The sequence below is a fragment of the Podarcis vaucheri genome (genome assembly GCF_965113315.1).
Source record: "Podarcis vaucheri genome assembly, chromosome: 15".
NCBI classification, from domain to species: Eukaryota; Metazoa; Chordata; class Lepidosauria; order Squamata; family Lacertidae; genus Podarcis; species Podarcis vaucheri.
Window position 1 is genome coordinate 26,935,950 of NC_138753.1, and position 18,525 is coordinate 26,954,474.

The 18,525-nt window shown below is 41.5% G+C and overlaps 1 protein-coding gene across 8 annotated transcripts in view; it reads left to right on the forward strand.

Moving 5' to 3' along the window:
* The window catches only part of NCAM1 (neural cell adhesion molecule 1), a 216,139-nt gene that overhangs the window by 49,403 nt on the left and 148,211 nt on the right, over positions 1–18,525 (forward strand). The window lies entirely within an intron of this gene.

Sequence of the window (18,525 nt, forward strand, 5' to 3'; positions counted from 1 at the left end):
CTGTGAAGAAAATGGCACGAGCTAGAAGAATACAGACAAGGGTGAATCCAGGACAGCGTTGTGTTTCTAGGCCTGAAGCTCCTTGCCTTTGGTGTCATTACTCGAAACCTTTCAGAGTACATTTATTCCTCAGAATATTTGTGTGTGTGTGCCTTTCGCTGACACAGTTTTGAAAGACAAGGAAGCATCACTTTGAGCTGAGAGAATATACAGAAATAAATCGTCTTGCTCCTACTGGAGCTGTAGCTCAGCCTGCAAAAGATAAATTGGGCTTCACTGCCACTCTCATTGGAGAAGAGGGGACGTGACCTAGCTGAGTCTCGGAAGAACACATCTATTATCTTAAGCACTTCATGCACTAACTAGCCCTATGTTTGCTAGCTGTATTTGACTGCAATCTGCCACAGAGATGTTGTGTGTTCCCCACAACCGGGGCTGACAGTGATGAAAGGAGGGAAAGAGGACATAGCAGTTGATGGGTCCTTCACCAGCAACAGGGGTACAATGGGTACTCATAATCTTGGAACACTCAGGTGCGATGTGTGGACTAGAATAGTACAGTGGTACCTCAGGTTACATACGCTTCAGGTTACAGACTCCACTAACCCAGAAATAGTACCTCGGGTTAAGAACTTTGCTTCAGGATGAGAACAGAAATCGTGCTCTGGTGGCGCAGCAGCAGCAGGAGGCCCCATTAGCTAAAGTGGTGCTTCAGGTTAAGAACAGTTTCAAGTTAAGAACGGACCTCCGGAACGAATTAAGTACTTAACCTGAGGTACCACCGTAATAAAAAAAAAATCAATACCTAGCCTGCCTTTCCACCAATATATTCAAGACAACTCACTACAGAAATTTAAAAGAACAATATACAAATATAGAGCCCATTTCACATCAAGTAGATGTGACCCACTGAGGTGCGAAGCACTTCATTCAGACTAAGTTTAAAGTCTGATTCTGAGGAACACTTGAACCTGGGAATAGTTGTGATTATGCATTCTGTCTCCCTCTGCTCAGGTGCTTTGGTGAAGAAACAGTTCAGTGCAAACTTAAAGCACAGTCTTGTACAGTGGTACCTCGGTTCTCAAACGGAATCTGTTCTGGAAGCCTGTTCAGCTTCTGAAACGTTCGAAAACCAAGGCGTGTCTTCCCATTGGTTGTAGGAGCTTCTTGCACTCAGCAGAAGCCGCGTCGCACATTTGGGTTCCAAAAAACATTTGAAAATGGAAGCATTTACTTCTGGGTTTTCGGCGTTTGAGAACCGAAATGTATGACAACGGAGGCGTTTGGGAACCGAGGTACCACTGTACTTGTTTCCTGAGACTCATTGCAACCCACCAACAGCCATGTGTCTTTCCAAGAGCTTGGGAAACTTCCTGGTTTTGCTCTCTGCCTGCATAGGGAAGAACACAGCACATCAAGCAAATGTGAGGCCACAATTTGTATCCACTGAACTCAGTGGATTGAACATGGATTGGTGATGGTTTCCTTTCAGTGCTGTGTTTAGTTGCACAGTATAATAATTCATCCCTTGCTTGGAATCTAATGGCTAACTGCAGTTACATCTTGTAGTAATACAGTCCATAGCCTCCAGAGTGGAGTGGTTAGAAAACCTTCCCTAAACTGGTGCCTTCCAAATGCCTTTGATTCCCAACTCACACCAGCCCCAGCCACTATGGCCCAATGGGGAGGGATGATGGGAGTTGTAGTTCAAAACAGAAAGGAAAAAGAGAGAGAGAAAATAATATGAAGTCTGAGAATCAAAACAAATTCAATGAGACAATAACTAAACCAGCAGCAATATCTCAAATCCAAAATGCACAGCAGGATGATGCTGATTGTATACCATATAAAACCCCATAACAGCATTAGGTTCAGATCCACTCCAAAGGCTTCCATCCAAATGTTCTCTCATTGGTCAAACTTATGGGGTTTCCTGTCCCCCGCCCCCCAATTTCTGGAAGCCTAACTAGAGTTGAAGGAGTCTTTTTGTCTGCTCAAAGGGTCTAGTTGAGTGGTGGACCATCTACTGGTTGTGTTTTGCTAAAGACTTATCAGCTACCCGTGTGTTAGTGGAATGATGCCTGTAACTCCTAAATCAACTGCCACTTCAAAAATGCATCCCTGAGGGATGGAGCCAGAAACATATTTCAGCTTTGCCTGGGCTTCTTCATAGCTAGAAGTCAACCACGTTAAGATAGAACTGTCAGAGGTATGGCTAAGAAGAACTGTGAGGAGGTCCTGAAAAGTTGGTATCTGATGGGGGAAATTTCCTGAGGAAATTGGAAAGAATGTTGATGAAGAGGGTAGTTGAGTTCAGAGCCCACTATTTTTTTGGTCTCAGTTATTTCCTTGAGTTGACTATCTTAGCCTCCTGATTGATTTAAAAATGTGGTGGGCCGAAGTTGCATCTCTGAAAGAAGCTCCAGTTAATGCTTTTGCTCAGATAAAAGCGATTGCCTCTCTATCCCACAAATCTCACTTTCTTCAGATGATAAATTCTTTGTGCCTGCGACCTTAAAAACCAAGAAACCCTCTAAATCGCTAAGTACTTGTCTGAGCCTCAAGTCGTGTGTCTGACCAAGGTTGGGGAGATGAATTATTGTCACCTTTATTCTTTTGCTTTCAGATTACACTTCACCTGCTAGATCATTCAGTGTAAGCAAAAGAACATCCCACAGTCAGTTCTTCAGATTTTTGACAGAAGATGGCAGTTTCTTTTTATACAAACTGGAATTATTGTGGTACAAGCTTAAAACCATCAGTGACATTGGACTCATGTCTACTAGGACTGGGCTGTTGTGTTCTGTAACCAGTTTCCCTGTAAAGCCTGTTACCTGGTTCTGCATATACTAGACCATTCCTGCTGTTCTTAGACATTCTTGACAAATGAGGGTCTCATCCTTTTCTGAGTCATCTTTGCACCATTTTCAAGTTTTCCTGGTCTTGTCAGCCAAACAGACTGGTCCATGTTGGCAAGACAATGTTTGTAACCTCTGTAATGGTGTAGAAAAACTATAGTTTCTGTCATCTCTAAGGTGAACTGGAATTTGATCAGCAGGGTTTGAAAAGCCTTTTGTATGTAGCCAAAAGCTCCATGGAAGCGCTTTGGAAAATGGGTGAGCCACTTTGGACTTAATGGCCAAACCAAAGTACAGCTGTTAAGTTGGAACTTCAGATTCTAGCACACCTCTTCCTCCAATTTCTTATTCCATCCTTAAATTTCTGGTTTGGAAACTAAGTATACATTGAAAGGCGAATCTACCAAATTTGCACTTTCCCAAATAATATGCAAACTGAAACACAGGCTTCTTTCAGAATTTGCGTTCTCCAAATTTTGTAGTGTGGTTTTCCAGCAAAGTAATATGTACAAAAATGTATATACGGTACTAGGGTGAAATATGTATAGAAATGCATACACACACACACACACACACACACACATTTTTTAATTAAATCTTTATTATTTTAAAAAATGTACATTTGTACAACATTTATACAACACTGTTTTTGTTTGTAACAAAAAAGAAAATGATGGCAACTGAAGCAAAGATACTTTGTATACCTCACAATACACATAACACTACAATTTATGAAAAAAGAAAAAGAATAAATAAATAAAATAAAATAAAATAAAGAAGAAGAAAAAGTAGTTGAGGTTTTAAAAAAGACTTCCAAACATTCTCATTGTACGTTATCTGTTAAATACACTTTTACTGCACAGAAATGCATATATTAGTGAAAAATAGCATAGAAAAATGTAAGAGTTTCTTTAGTCTGCTTGTAATTCTGTTTTCTTAAGAAATTTTTGTATTTACTACTTGGGACAGACTTGGAAACACATCCTGGTTTGGTGTGGCACAAAGCTATTTTCAGTCCTTATTTCCCCAAGCTATTGCAAGATGAACTTGGGTGTTTTGTCGAGCAGGGAACCTTTCTTGCTTGCCATCTTCCATTTTTTTACATCCCCCTGCCCTGCCCCCTGTAACAAGTTTGGATGTTTTATGAAATGGAGAGTCATAGATACACATTTAAGTGGATGAGATAAAAGAATAAAAGCCAAACAGTTCCCTTTATTGAACTTTTTTTGGTGTGTGCCAGGAGAACTGTAATACACAGCCAAAGAATAGAAGGGAAGGAGGGAAAAAAATCCGGAAATAATTAAATGCCAGGGCTGCTGGTTGTATAGTGCTCTATTCAGCTGTCTGCCCACAAAGTACTTCCAGAGAAATTTGGAGCCAGTTCCTTACTTGGCAAACATTGTTTGCCTTTTTTACAATTTTTCTTTAAAATCATTTTCAGTGACCATCTCCAGCTGAAAACACCCTCTTCAGACAAGGAAGTCTATTTAAGGCCCTGTCAATCATAGAACGATCACTTGTGATAATAACCTACATTGTTAAGTCACATTAAAAATAAGAGCTGTGAAATAAGCAGCACATCTTTTGTACTTGTGGGCCAGTGTCCTGAGTGCACAGCTCCTCCTGGAAGAAAGGAAGAGTTTTTGGCCTTTGGGTGTGAGTGTAAACCACACTACTTGCTCACACAGTGGCTGCACTACGTATTGTCTATGAGTTTGGGAGTTAAATAGCTGAAGAAGCAACTTACCTGTTTGTTAACACAGTCAGATTCTTACAGAGTTGCCCGTCATTGGTAGCATTAATGCAGGCTCAATGCACATTCTTATGCTTCCACTTTATGTCGCTGTAATTAGTTCCATCCCTTTCTCTAGTATCCATTTTGGAACAAAAGGTGGGGTTTGAGAATGGGGGCAATTCTGAGTGATTCTGAGATGTTTACATCTGAATGACAAGCAAGTCTCTATGAGCTAGGAGTCTCAGTTGTTGTTGATGATTTATTTTAAAGGAACACTTTATTTCTATATACATTTTCCCCCCACTGTGAGGCTTTTTAAACATGTGGTATTTCTATTCTGTCAATTCCATGTTTTTGTGGAAGAAGGGAAACTACTTTTTGTATTTTGGTTGGCATATGGTGAAGGTGAAATTGACTGCTTTTAACAGGCTGGATGGTGCTTTCAGTTCAGTGACTGGGACTTTCTTTCTTTTAAAGATGCCATAAGATTGGGATACTTAGGGAAATCGGATCTTTGCAAATCCTGAGTCCCCCGGTAACATTTTCCCCAATTTATCTAACACCCCCACCCCCATTGTGCAGCTTGGAACTTAGTGATCCACTGGGTATTACACTTCCCAAATATTTTGATGTAAGTCTCAGCCCAAAATGTATTAAAATGTGTGTATGTATATTTACTTATTTATATGTGTATTCAAATGCACTTTTTTGTGGATTAAAAGAATGATTGGTGGAGTAATGTGGAAATGAGACAGAAAAGAATTTTGAATTGAGAAATATGAAATCACATGAAATCAAATTAGCACACTAATTTGTGAATTTCTACCCTCATGTTTACTAGAAATGGACTGATTTGTTAATCCTTACCATGAAGGCAAGAACCACGAACTAACTACATAAAGCTAGAACCACATCATCTGTTATTTTGTGTGAGGTGTCATTTGCTCATATTACCCAAAGGTAGTTAGGGTGAGAGAGAGGACTTGCCCAAGTCTACCTATTGAGTTTCTTGTCTTGGGTGGAAATTGAAGCCAAGTTCTACTGATAAAGCCCAACATTAGGCAGCATATTACACTGTCTCCAATAACTGTAACTCTAAACCAAAATGGAAAGGAAAATGCCTTACTTTTAGCAGCGGTGGTTTTGTTAAAACCAGCCTCTTACCACCCACCTACCTGATTGTTTCCAAAGGGGAAAAGATCTACAGCTGGTACTTATTCATAATTAATTAATAGAGTTTGTTGTCACACGAAGCAGTGAAGGCCACTAGGTTAGAAGATTTTAAAAGTGGACTGGAGGAGGAATATCAATATCTATTAGCAATTGTTGAAACTAAGGGCTCTTCCACATTTCTACTTCTCCCATGCCTAGAAAACATCGGTCTGAGTTGTTTTGGACTTGTCCCATGCTTCCTAGGCACGGGTCTGAGCAGTTTTGCCTTTGCCCCACTGCTTTCCCCAGAAAACCTGGTCTTTACCACTAAATTGGAACAAACAACAATACCCTTGATTGCCATGTGTTTCAATTCAGCACTAGGGTTTTCCTAGGGGAAAGCAGAGGGGCAAATGGACGTGTGGATGAGCCCTAAGTGGAGTGCCCATGTTCAAAAGCTGTATGCTAGAGGGTCTAGATGCAGTGAAACCCAGGGTGGAAGAGGGCAGAATACATATGGTAATGATAACGGCTTATCCACACTTACCTTCACATTTCTAGGTATAGGTCTGGGCTTTCCAGGTCTGTGTCTGAGAGGGTTCCACCCCCCTCCCCCGACACTTTCTGCTCAAAAACTCACATTTTAACTCTGGATCAAAGCAAACAGCCATTCATGGAAAACCTGAATTGCTGTTTGCTCCAGTTCAGTAGTAAAGATTGGGTATTCCTGGGAAAGTGACGTGGCAAAAAAAAAAAAAAAAAAAAAAAAGTGCAGATACATGGACTGCGAAAGCGTGGACCTGTGTCTAGAAAGCGCAGAACAAAAGGTAAGAATGGATGAGCCCTAAGATGTAGTAGTAGTATGGGATTACAGGCCACAGTTTTATTGATTACAGATGTCAGTGGTTATGGTGTAGGCACTGGGCATGTATAATGTAACCAAGCAGCCTGCCTGCTTGTTGATGATTGGCAGGATTAACCACGGTTAAGGATCGCCCTATGATGTCCATCAGTTCTGGGCAACCCCCATGATCACCATTCAGGAAGGCTATGGTCTGTCAACCCCAAGCTCCTCCCCCAGGCTCCCTTTAAGGGGGATAGCTTGCTACTGCAGTGTGCCCCATCCCCACCCCCACTTAGAACTAAGGAGCCACCACAATGCCTTATCCACCATTAAGTTGTGACTTTTGTTATGGGGCAGGCAAAAGCCTCCAGGCTGGCCAAATGGCCTGAAAGGAAAATTCATCACTGACCCCTAAAACTGTGACTTAAGCACTTTGATAGCAAGGCACACAGAAGCTAACCCTCTTGCACCTGGGCAGCTGCCAGACATCAAATAAAGGGGAGAACTGAGGCTATGGCTCGCGTCCAGCTGGTTTTTATCTATAGGGAGCAGATGAGAGAGAAGACCATGAGACCAAAGTCTCCTCTCTAGCCCACTCCCCAAGTCACACCCCTGGATTCCACCACAGTTGGCTGCTCCACATGTGGGAGAGTCCCAGCAATCAGTATAACCAGTGGCGGAGGAAGGGAATCTCCTCCCTGCCCTGCTACTGGCGCATATTGCAGGAGGGAGGCCTATCTGCCATGACTGAGCTGCAACCACTGCTCCCCCAAATTCAGGTAAGTGGGCTTTCTGGATACTGTGCGCTAGGGAACAACAGCTAGTGAAGGCAGTTGTCTTCGTGTCCTACCTGTGGGCCTTTACATTCTTACACATTTTACTTCTTAGCCCTCAAGTTCCTACATCTACATCCCATGTTGGTCCCTTGTGATGCTTGTCTAATGAAGCCTGTGCAACTCACTATATTGTGCATTGCTACAATAAAATTTGGCCCACTGAATCATCTGGAAACACTTGATACTGTTGAATTTTTACAACTAACCAGATATGGACTTTGTGACTAGAGGGAAGATTTCTGGGAGTCCCACATCAACCACCCTGGATTTTCTCGGAACAAATAACAACACAATAAATGGACACAGATAAAACCAGGTCTGAAATAAGGGATCAGCCCCCCCCCTTCTATCCCTTTCTGAGAAAAGACATTTAGATACTCCTGTCGTATGTTGTGCAATCTGAAATCCTACGTGGTTTTTGCGTATCTGTTTTTGGCCAGCAAAATGGCTGCTTGTTTTCTTTGTTTTAAAAATGTGCCCTTACATAGTCTGGCGTGTCTCAGCAGGCTGCGTTGTTCTGTGTAGGAGTGGAGATTGCAGTACAGTATACACTTTAGACAACAGTCACCACTTGGACAGCTCCGAGAACATCCTATGAAACTTTGTAACAAACAGCAGTGCGAGGCTGGTGTATAGAGGGACTTGTTTCTCCACCCTCCTCCCGTCAACATTTTTTGCCTGAACTCTCTCCTTTGCATATCGACCCTGAACAGAAGGAATCCTTGATTTTTCTTTTGATGGAGTTCATAAACTTGCAATTAAGGACAGTGCTGTTAAATGCTGATTGTGGCAGAGGGGGCTATGGAGCACAAAGGCAGGCCTTGTTTGGGCCATTGTTTCTGTCCTCAATGTCAGTTTCCTTAGCTTTGTGGAGGACTTGGCTTACAGCTTGTGCTTCGTGATGTACCGAACACACAAGAGGCCCATTCTTTCCACCCAAACATTAATTACGGAGGCAAAATATGGAGGAGAGAGACATACTGATATCACGGCCTTGGAACATTGCAGGCTCAATTTTGTTCCACCCCCCTTTTCTTCTGGTGACACAGAAAGCAAATTTCCACATTTTCTGGGTCATGTTCTGGGATGCATATAGATTCAGTGTGATGTAAAATCATGATATACACATTGGTAACAAGCAGAGGTCTACATCCCTAGCATAGTTGAGGCCCTTGTTTGACCTAACCAGGTTTCTGTGGGAAGTTGTGCTTCCTGTAGAGGAATTTGCTATGGAACAGATAATGAGACACTCAATATAGAAATAGGAATCGAGCAACAAAGACACTTGGGGGTTGCACTGGTTATGAGGCATAGTGAGGCTCCATGGCTCAGTGTTAGGAATTACTGGAAAAAGAAAGCAGCATGTTATATTTTGGTATCATTCATAAGTGTATCATACAGGCTAAAATATAATGTGCAGGACTTAAATATATATGAATTGCTGATTGCTCTAGCTCCACCTCCTCTCCTACTACCTCAGAGCTGTATTCTTTTGAGCATTCCAGAAGTACAGCCTAGTGATACAAACAGCTCATTCCCAGCTCTTGCATTTCTGCACATGTGAACATGTGCAATTGAGTAATGATATGTAGCATGTTTGAAACATTCAGAACACATTTACATTATCTCAGTGATCTTTATAACAGAAGGCATGACAGTGTTATTATCACTACCACATTGTAGACTGAAAGAAAACTGGTGTGGAGGAGGGCTGAGAAAACTCACTTATGACTACTTACAACAACATAATGCCAGATGTTTTGGACTGAATCTCCCTTCAGCCCCAGTTAGCATGGCCAGTGAACAGAGATGATGGAAGGTCGAGTCTAGAGAGAACCCTATTGGCTACTCAAACCTAAAAAAGTATATAGTTCTGCTATCTATCTAGCCCAATATAATTTGTTTTGACTGGCAACAGCTCTCCAGGAGCTCAGAAGTCTTTGTGACCATGGTAAAATTTGAACTAGGGATTCCCTAGCTAGCCCATTCTCCTAGCTAGTATTCTGCCATACCGGCAAACCAGCGCAAGAAGGGAACATGGAGGTTAGGGTGTCATTGACTACCTAAAACAGCAGATAATGTGTATGTATGTGTCACTGGTGGGGGAAGGTGAAAGAGCAGTGCAGTGGTTGATAGATTTAGGTCCATGCAATGGTAAGACCTTCTCAAAAAGTTGCATCCATGGAGAGGGAGCCATAGCTGGTAGAACCCTGCAGCAAAAGGTTCCAAGTTCTTTCCCCAGGATTTCAGGCAATAGGGCAGAGAAAGGCTTTAGGATGCCACCAGCAGCCAGAAAAGACCACATGAGACCATGTGTACCAGTGGTCTGCATTGACATAAGACAACGTTACATTTACTTACTTACTTTTTTAAAAAATACACCCCACTGTTCACTACATCCTTGTATTTAGGCTCCAACCTAGTAGTCATTGGTGAGAGGGACGTACACGTAGGTGTATGAGTGGACTGGCCGAAGAGGGACAGTAGTAACTTTGGTGGCCTTATTTACATGGCTGCATCTGTATTCTGTTCTCTGTTGAAGCCACTCAAGGCTTCTTGCCTTATCTAGGGATGATGCACCACGGCTGAAAAGGCCTTCATGGGTCATGATCTGCCTCTTCAGAGGTGGGAAGCTTGGAGAAGGGCCTCTGACAATGACTTGGGGACACAGGCAGGTTAATATCTGTGTTCAGAGAAGAATATGTTTATGCCTTATGTGGTGATCAAGTTGCTATCTAAGACCTCTGTCCTCAACCATAAAACACCAGGAGTCTCAAGCGAGCACCTTGCTTGTTTTACCTACTGGGAATCTTCTCACAGCGCCAAGCCCTGCATCTCATAGCATCCATGCTCTGCAGCACCTACTGGGGCTGTCACTTCTGCCACAAAAAACATCAAAGCAACAAAAACAACACATTGTGGCTTGTGGGTGCCATGGGTTGGTGAATAGCAGCCTTGTACTGCAGGGGAAACAAGCCCTTTGTCTGGCATTGTTGAGATCATTCAGGCTTCTGCGGCTTGATTTGTGTGTTTTATATTCAGCATAAGTGACAGGGAGCTTGTGACAGTTGCACGGTGTCTAGGGCTGTCTGTTGAATATCAAATTGTTTGACATCAGCTGGAGCACTGCTGTGAAAATTGTCTGACAGATATAGGCCCTTTTGACCATGAAGGGTTTGGAGAGGGGTCATAGGTTAGAGGCATAAAGCAGTAAGAGACCTCCATTAAGGAATATGTCTGACCTGGCATTCGCAAATCAGCCAGTGTTCTCTAATTATATCACTTCTTTAATAGAAGAAGGGATGAAAACCAGAGCATCTTCTTCACCCTTTTTAAATTTTAAAATGTTCATCATGCTAAACCAAAAATCTGCTTTCCATGGTTTGGCTTCCAGGATGCATCTAGACTGAACACCAAATCCTGAGATGTACCTGGGAAGCTGTCTTATACAGAGTCAAACCATTGACTCATCTATCTCTGCATTTTCATCACCAGACTGGATTTGTCTCTCCAGGATTTCAGACCAGAGTCTTTTTCAGCTTTTCCTGGGGATGCCGAAGGTTAAATCTGGGAGCTTCAGTATGCAAAGCATCAACTCTGGCTTTCCCACTCAGCTGTGTCTTGAGGGTTGTTTTTTCTTCTTTGGGGGCCTCTTTAGTTTGCGAGACAGTGCTGTACTGGTATAGTACACAACAAATTTCCACCCACAGAGCACATTGTACGTACATATCCCTTGATTATAACACCATTCCGTGCTACATGCCACTGGAATAGAATAAAAATCTTAAGTAATTGTTTCTCTTTTTCATACAGTTCTGCAGTTAATGAAAGTGAATTGAAACCACCATTGCTCATTAACTTGCACAGGAGGGAAGCAGAGTTGGGATCCAGAAATGAGGAATATTTGAAAGGTGTATTTCAACAAAGAAAAATGTACATTTAAAATACGTACAGCAAGCTTCAAATCTCTTTATGTGCTGGGTCTGCTTGGGTTGCCCAGCTTGTAGAGAGCTTTTTTTTTTGTTTTGTTTAAAGAACAGCTGATGCCCTATCACTTTTCTTTGTTGTTTCTCCTGGTACCCAAGTAGTTTGTTTGCTTTTGTTTTGTTTTTCATAGAAATTGAATCTAATGTATTCATTTAATAAAAACCGCAGTCTATAGTTTTTAAAAATAGCAATAATAATCTACATCAAAGATTCGCCTGGTGTTTCTTGAACTTTGGGGAATAAGACAGTAACTTTCTGCTTTTCAAAAATAAATATGTATGTCTCATTCCATATATTGTCAAAACAGAATCCTCTTTTCTCTCTGATTGAAAATTACAGGAATGATAGCCTGTGTTTGATTTTATAGATGTTTGCTTCTGCTACTATATGTTATGTAAAACAGCAGTGTGCTAAGGTGCAAATTCAGCAGAGTTACCATTGTCCAGTGCAAAGCAAATGCACTTTGGTAAGTATTTATTACCTTTCCTTCCATCCCAGCCTCCCTGGTCAAATGTAGCAGCAAGTAGACTTCTTCATGCTCTCAGATTTGGAGAGCTGCTAGTAGGTAGAGTAGGTACCATTGGCCTAGATGGAGCAATGGTCTGATTTGTTATGGTAGCATTATGTGCATAAAAGGAAAAGTAGAAAGTATGGAAAGGGTGTCTTGAATGGATTATAAATGTGGAAGGGAGCCAAGTCCTCACCAGTCATTGTAGTGTAGCATTTACTGTATGTGTGTCCCACAGTCAGTTCCTAGAGACTGTCTTGTGTTAAGGGACTATCAAAGCAAATAAGTAATGATGAGTTCTGGAGAACACGGAAGTGTGTTGCCCTTTTGTGACATTTTGGTTGGTCCCAATCAGGGTATAGCCTAGTTGTGGATTTTGAAGGTCCCCCCCCCCTTTTAACAGTAAAGTAGTGTTGAGAGGGCTCACATTGAGAGTAGTGGAATGGTATGATTAAAAACAAGTGACTTGTGCTTCTTCCATTGTAACAATAACCATAACCATAACAATATTTATATCCCACCCATCTGGCTGGGTTTCCCCAGCCACTCTGCACAGCAGTTTAATAATAATGTGCCTGTTAATGGTAAGAAATTGGAATAGTTGCCTCAAAAAGTATTGGGCTGCGTATTTCACCTGTGAACATACCATGCCCTTACTCAAAGTAACTTTTGGTTCTCCTTCTGGTGATATTCTAGAAAGAGGTTGCAGCGTTTTGAGAACTCTCATGGGAAATTTTTCTTCTGCTTCCAACAAGTGCCTCTGGTGGATTAGTTGCTGAAACAGTTTAAAGAGCTAAAAATGGAATGCTGCTTAAGATAACCCATTTTCTTTTGCATCGTTATTGCAAGGAACAGAGGATGTTTATTTTGAAGTGGCAAAATTTAACTGACGATGAATGGCAAACTTTGTTCAATGCTTTCATCCTGTGGAAATGTGTATCATGTTGGATGTGCTGATATGGTTGAATTATTGTGACCGTTTATTCCATTTACAGTATCTTTGCATCAACACCAGCTTATATCTTCTCTCCCTTAACCCCCCCCCCCCGGAAATACTTAGCCAGATGGAAACAATATTACTTGGTGTGATGCCATGTTCCTATCCCCAGAGTGAATTTTTAATACTAATAATTTCCATTTGTTCAAATTCTAATGCGCAGTTTGTTTGACCTTCATGGGTTAAATAAAAATGGCTCTTTCAGTTGTTGCCAATGCTCAGACATATATCTGTCCTGTCCTATTTTGTGCAGAGTTTTTGAAAAAACGTGAAAATTCTGCATTTACAGTGGTGCCCCGCAAGACGAATGCCTCGCAAGACGAAAAACTCGCTAGACGAAAGGGTTTTTCAGTTTTGCGTTGCTTCGCTAAACGAATTTCCCTATGGGCTTGCTTCGCAAGACGCAAACGTCTTGCGCTTTTTTTTAAAAAGGCGTTTGAAGAGTTGCGACGGACCGTGCTTCGCAAGACGAAAAACATCGCAAGACGAAAAGACTCGCGGAACGAATTCTTTTCGTCTTGCGAGGCACCACTGTAAATTTTTGCAGATTTTGTACAGTTTTTATATTAATTCCACAAAATTTTAATGCAGCTTTTTACATGAAATAAATATTTTTGTGTGAAAGTTTCGTGCACTCAAACATGGATTACAAAATCTAGAGAAGTGTGTGATCTGACTAGGAGTTGAATTCTGGTCCACAAACAATTTTGGGAGCAGTGGGTTGTGTTGGTTTGCTGCAAAAAGTGGACTGAATGAATTACTTTTTGAACCCTCCTTTGAGTAGTGTCACTACTTTCACCCAAGCTTCTCTTTGTATTCTGTTGATGCATCATTGTGTATTTTTTTATTTATGTTTTGCCCAAGCCCAAAGCTCTCGATTTCTGTTGAAAATTCATTGTAGGCGTTATTCAGTTCCCATACTAGGTGGTTCTGACGTGCTTGCATATGCCTTCCTGTTGAGGATCCAAGCTAAGAAGTTTGCCTTGGACTTCCTACTGCTCAGAGAAATAAAGCAGCATAATTCCCTGCTTGCTGCTGTATGGTTAGACCCACAAGGAAGCTGATAATGTGCTTGAAGGAAGGCTGCAACCAGTTTCTGCCATCAGAAACTGCTTATGAATAAGGAGAAAGAGAGCCTCATTGTGTGAGGGGAGTCCCCCTGTTTCATTACAGGAGGCAGTGATCACTGATCTTGCAAACGACACAGAGCAGTCTTTAATTGGCCATTGTTGGTAATTGTTCGGGAAGTTTCAATGGTAGCCCAACTCGAGGCAAACTTGGGGCAGCCCCCACCTGCCTCCAGTAATTTCCAGGCTGTGCTCCTTCAGTGCATTCTGCACGGGCTGCTCTTGAAGACCATTTGCACATTTCAAAATGGTTCAAAATGAGTACTGAAACAGCTGCACCAGCTGCCACATTGTTTCTAGACTCTACTCAAGGTACTGGTGTTGACAATGAATGTCTTAGGTTGCTTTTGCTAAGATTTCTTAGGTAAAGTCTTGTTCCAAATGAACAAACCTCTTTGGGCATTGAATAGGGCATCACAGGGCTCTGTAGATGCCCCTCTTGCCTCAGCACATGGGCAAAGCCTTTTCAGCATTGGCACCTCACTAGTAAATGCTTTTTTTTCTTTTGAGAATTGCACTGCTGACACCCTTCTAAGATTCAGAAAACACATGGAAAAGTTATTTTAAGCCTTCAACATAGAGTTGTGAGGGTGGTTTTTAAAAAATAATAATTACACACACACAAAAAATCCTAAAGAGCCTGCTGTGTTTTAGAGTGTCATATTACTTTAAGTGTCTTGTTATTTTAATGTGATTGTTTATTATATTTCATTGCTGTTACCTGCCTTGCAAGTGTAGAAGTGGGTGGAAAAGCAGGTTGTGAAAGTATTAAATAAATCAAAATAATATCTAGCTCATGATGGAATGCTTGAGGAATTTGATTGTGACAAATTATGTTATGAACTGACTTGACCCTATATCTCCCATGCTTATGTGTGGATTCATTTTCATAGTTTCTGAATGTTCCAGCACAAGTTCTCAGCTCAAAAAAACTTATCAAAACATGTTTAGAAATTTAAATACTTAGGTTAGTGTGAATTTTTGAACAGATTAAAAATATTTAGAATCACAGATGAATGTGGAAATGGGATGGAATGGATTGTGAACAAACAAAGTGACATAGACAGCAAATTGACTGGTTTACTCATTCCTAAATTCATGCAGGTCTCCTGCTCTGCTGGTACTTACAGGAAAATTGGTAGTGATTACCAGAGCCTCTTATAAATCAACCTTAGCCCTGCAGGTCGAACTATGGAATATCTTGTCTCATTCAAAGACCAGAGTCCTCTGAAGGATGACAGGACCTTCTCAGGTTCTCCCCCCCCCAGTTGCTGTCCATAGTCCTGAAAGGGTTCCTTAGATGATCCCACAGTTGCATGTTGAGCAGGAAAGCATACAGGGGAATAATCCTCCAAGTCTGGCTGATCGGAGGGCGATGTCCTCAGCTGTAATGGTAAAGAACAGGGTACTAAAGACTCCCACTGCACTGAGTGAGGTGATCTGTGAGTCTACCTAATCTGAGTCCTTGGAATGGCATGGGAACCCTGGTGTAAGGGATTTGACAGCAGGTGAAGCTGATAAACCCATTTACTGTCTGTGTTCCTTGTGGTATGGAGAGGAGAGGTGCCTTATGTAATGTTATTCTGTTAGTTTCAGAATAAAGAATTCTGGGGAGCCTTGACCTTCACCTGAGGAAGGGTTTTGACTCTGTGGTGGAGCTTCTGCCATACACCCCTGGTTCCATTTCCTGGCATCTCTAGATAGGGCTGCAAATGACTCCTGGCTGAAACCCTGGAGAGCTGTGGCCACTCCATGTAGTCAATACTGAGCTAGATGGACCATTTAGCTCAGTATAAGGAGTTCGAAAGCACGTCAAAGTGCAAGTAGGTACCGTTCCAGCAGGAAGGTAAACGGCGTTTCCGTGTGCTGCTCTGGTTCGCCAGAAGCGGCTTAGTTATGCTGGCCACATGACCCAGAAGCTGTACACCGGCTCCCTCGGCCAGTAAAGCGAGATGAGTGCCGCAACCCCAGAGTCGGTCACAACTGGACCTAATGGTCAGGGGTCCCTTTACCTTTAGCTAAGGCAGCTTCTTATGTTCCATATTGGATATGTTCCTGAACATTGTAGGAAGTCCAGAACAAATCTGAAGCATCAAAATTGGGATGGATTTAAATGTGCAAATACTTTCTTTTTGAAGGTTCTGCAGAGCTCTCAATCTTTCCTTCCTTTCAAGATTATTGCATCTTATTTTCCTTGTTTCTGTGCCATGCAGATGCTTATTATGGTAGCTTGTTGTTGTTCGCTGTTGTAAATGAATACAAAATTAGGAAGCATATGGCACACTGTTACATTTCCTTAAAAAACGAAAAAGAAAACCCAATGCAGCAATATTTTTCCAAAATTATTTATGAAGTGCCTGTGGGCATTTCTGTAAAATGGTAAGTAAATACCACTGAATTTGCTGGTTTGACAGTTGTTATGATGCTCCATACCTTTGACAGTAAAATGAACGATATGGCAGAGTTAACAAAAGACTAATCAGATTTCTGTTTTCTTTCCCCTCCCTGCCCTTTTCCTGCTGCAATCTTTGGTGGACAATGTATCTTGGGATGGTTTCCACAATGACATTTCGTTGTACGATTTTTCTGTTTCATCAGGTAAAGTGTCTTATTTCTTCTTCTTTTTACTTGTAAATTCACTTTTTTGAATAATGCTGGTGTACTTGTGAATATAAAACATCTGGCCTGGCTGGCTGTTACCTTAAAATGATAGAAGCTTTGCTACACCATGCTTGCTTGTATGTGAGTGTGCATATTCATTTTCAGCACCCTATAAGCTAGTGTTAAAATATGTATTATATATTATATTTTGGCTGCTGATAAGAAAGGCAATATACATTGGGCGTAAGAGTAATGAAAAAGAAAAATAAATTGTAAGGGGGAAAACAGAACAGTAATCTATCATTCTGTTGCATAGAGTTGTTAATTCTTTATGCACATTGTGTGTATGTGTGTGTAAAACAACAAACAGTGGGTCTAAAACCCAGCACACTGATTTTAGTAGGCTTAAGTGTGTTTAAAACTCTTGGATTGTGGCCAGAGAATGCATTCAAAGCAGACTACATTTGCTTTAGGAAAACATGGAATCACCTTACATAGTAATAGTGAAGCCATTTTGCTTGTGTAGAACTTTACGTAGCAAAATGGGGATTTCTTAGGAATGTCAGAGGTTTGCAGAAGTACACAAATTATTTTGGGGGGAATAGCCCAATGAGTGCTTGCTCACTTGAGGTACTCTTGATTTAGTAAAGCTATTCTTGAGATGTTATGGGGTATTGTGTGTGTGTGTGTGTGTGTTCATGTGTACCCAAACATCTGTATTTAAGTGAATATGTTTGTAGGACAGCTTTTTTGGATGAAGAGCCAGCATTCCAAAAGCCCCTCTTCAATCTCTTTCCAGAAACCACTGCAAATGAGATGCAGCCCTATAGTGCATTCTGTAAGCAGGGAATCCATGGCTATTGTGCACTGCTTGAAATGAAAATAATTGTGTGTCTTTGGAAGCAACATAAATCTACATAAACTGGCTTAATTGCCTTCCTAATCAAAGAGACTAGATTAATGTGAACTGACATCTAAAAATCCATAAATTTATTATTTGTTCTTCTTGCAGTGTCCAGGTTTAAATGTCTTGAAATGTATCACTTTCTCTGCCATAGGTACCTTTTTTTCACTAACCCCTACTATACAGTGGAACGTCAGTTGTCGAATGCTTCGGAAGTCGAATGTTTCGGCTTTCGAATGCTGACAACCTGGAAGTGAATGCTTTTGGTTTTGAATGCGCCTCGGAAGTCAAATGGATTTTGCCGACTGGCAATTGCACCTCAGTTGTCGAACATTTCAGAAGTTGAACAGTCTTCTGGAACGGATTACGTTCGACAACCAAGGTTCCATTGTACTTCTTCCCTATCCCAGTTAGCTGCCCCTGCTAATACTCTTCAGATTAAATCCAGTCTCCTCTTCATGACTGGGATCACTCTTCCCCAGACAGGTTTTCCTGGCACCTACTGTACATGGATGCCTTTTAGGTGCCAAGTGAATACTCTCTTCCCTTCTCCCAACCATTTCTGGATTTCTTTTCGTATCTTGCATTACAGTTGCTTCTGCAGGCTTTGTGCTGGTGAAAATAGCTTAGCTGATGTTCCATAGCTGGTTTAAGTGTTGTGTATTATTAGGATTTTATTGATTCACATTGGGCTTTTTGGGTGGGATTCTGTGATTTTTGTTGTTGTGGGGGTGGGGTTAACATGCTGTGAAATGCAAAGTTGGATAGGTGGTATAACACAAACAAACAAACAAACAAATATTCCCACTCCCCACCCTGCTAGAGCTACAGCTCTGTGTCACATAGGGTCTGGATTATAAAAGCTCCAATTTCAAAGTAGATATGGAGTGAACGTTGGAAGGAAGGAGCTTGCCCAAATAGGGCAACTCCATTTTGAATCTCAAGCTGACCACTAGCCCCTCTGGCAAGTGGGTTT